Here is a 1,405-nt window from a genome sequence, read left to right as displayed (position 1 = left end):
TCCGGGTGGACAGATAGCTTTGCAACCTGTCAGTGATGTGCAGCAAGTTGGGTCTGGAACTGGATCCCAGTTCTTGGTCTCCTGCACTAGTGGTTTTTGCACTGGGATAGGCAGCCCTGGAATTGCTTCTTAGCTCCATTTATTCTGCCTGGGAAAATGGGGAGCAGTGCGGTGGGATTGTAGTGAGAAGGAACCCTGGTAATTCGCATGCCCGGCACATAGTAAGTGCCCACATTATACAGCAGTCTCTGTGCTGCACAAGACTGTATCAATGAGTATAGAATCCACCCCCAGCTGCTCCACTCCAGCCCCTGGCTGCCCAACTCTGGCTGCATTCTTTGAAGAACTTTCATGTCAGTTGGTGGCTCTGTGTGCATACGTGTCTGACCCTACCCTGTGCATCTACGTGCATACCTATCTAGAGTGGGATAAAGAAAAGGCATCGTGAAAATCATCTGTATGTGTTGTGCTGTTTCATGTAGAAGGTCCCAGGATAGCAGAAAGGCAGGGACAGGCCTGGGTCATATCCCAGGTCCACAATCAACTAGATAGGTGACCCTGGGCGAAGTCACTTAACCTCTATGAGCTTCCACTCCCCATTTCTAAAATGGGGACCACCTGGTGCCCAAATCCTGGCAACGTGTCTGCAGAGGAAATGAGTCAATTTATGCCAAGTTCCTAATACAGCGTGTGACGCAGATGGAATGCTCCATCGGTCTGGCTGCTGCTGCTACTGTTAGTTGTGCCTGTGGCAGTGACTCTTCTTCTGTGTAACGGGGGTGGGACTCCGTGGATGGTGAAGAGACCCAGCCAGATGGTGTCAGAAGAACTGGGCCCTTGATGCTCTGCCATGCTCTAGCTGCGTGTCCTTGGAAAGTCACTGAACTTCTCTGAGCCTCAGTTTCTCCATTATTTTGTGTAATGGGGTTGGCTATACGCACGTCCCAAGGTTGTCATGAAGATTAGAGGTGACGTGTGTGTGTGTGTGTGTGTGTGTGTGTGTGTGTGTGTGTGTTGTGCAGTACAGGGCTCAGTCCATACATGCAGATGACAAATGATAAATATAAATAATGATCCTTGGTCTAAGGCTCCTGGCAGCTCACATATTTTGAGACAGGAGGAGTCATTTATTCATTCATTCATTCAACAGAAGAGAAAATCTGTCCTTGTCTTTTTGTTTTTTGTTTTTTCTTTGAGACAGGGTCTCACTATGTAGTTGAGACTGACCTGGAACTCACTATGTAGCTCAGGCTGGTCTCAAACTCACAGCGATCCTCCTGCCTCAGCCTCCCATGTGCTGGGATTACAGGCGTGTGCCACCATGCCTGGCAAATTTTGAGACAGTTTTGCTAAATCATTAAATTGCCCTGGCTGGGTTGGACTTGCTCTTTTTTTTTTTTTTTTT

The 1,405-nt window shown here is 48.2% G+C and overlaps 1 protein-coding gene across 1 annotated transcript in view; it reads left to right on the top strand.

Moving 5' to 3' along the window:
- Positions 1-1,405, top strand: part of Sec14l5 (SEC14 like lipid binding 5) — a 45,802-nt gene that overhangs the window by 1,781 nt on the left and 42,616 nt on the right. The window lies entirely within an intron of this gene.

This window comes from Fukomys damarensis, unplaced genomic scaffold, assembly GCF_012274545.1.
Source record: "Fukomys damarensis isolate Sample0158 unplaced genomic scaffold, DMR_v1.0_HiC HiC_scaffold_34, whole genome shotgun sequence".
Classification (NCBI taxonomy): domain Eukaryota; kingdom Metazoa; phylum Chordata; class Mammalia; order Rodentia; family Bathyergidae; genus Fukomys; species Fukomys damarensis.
This window is presented reverse-complemented; position numbering and strand designations above follow the sequence as displayed.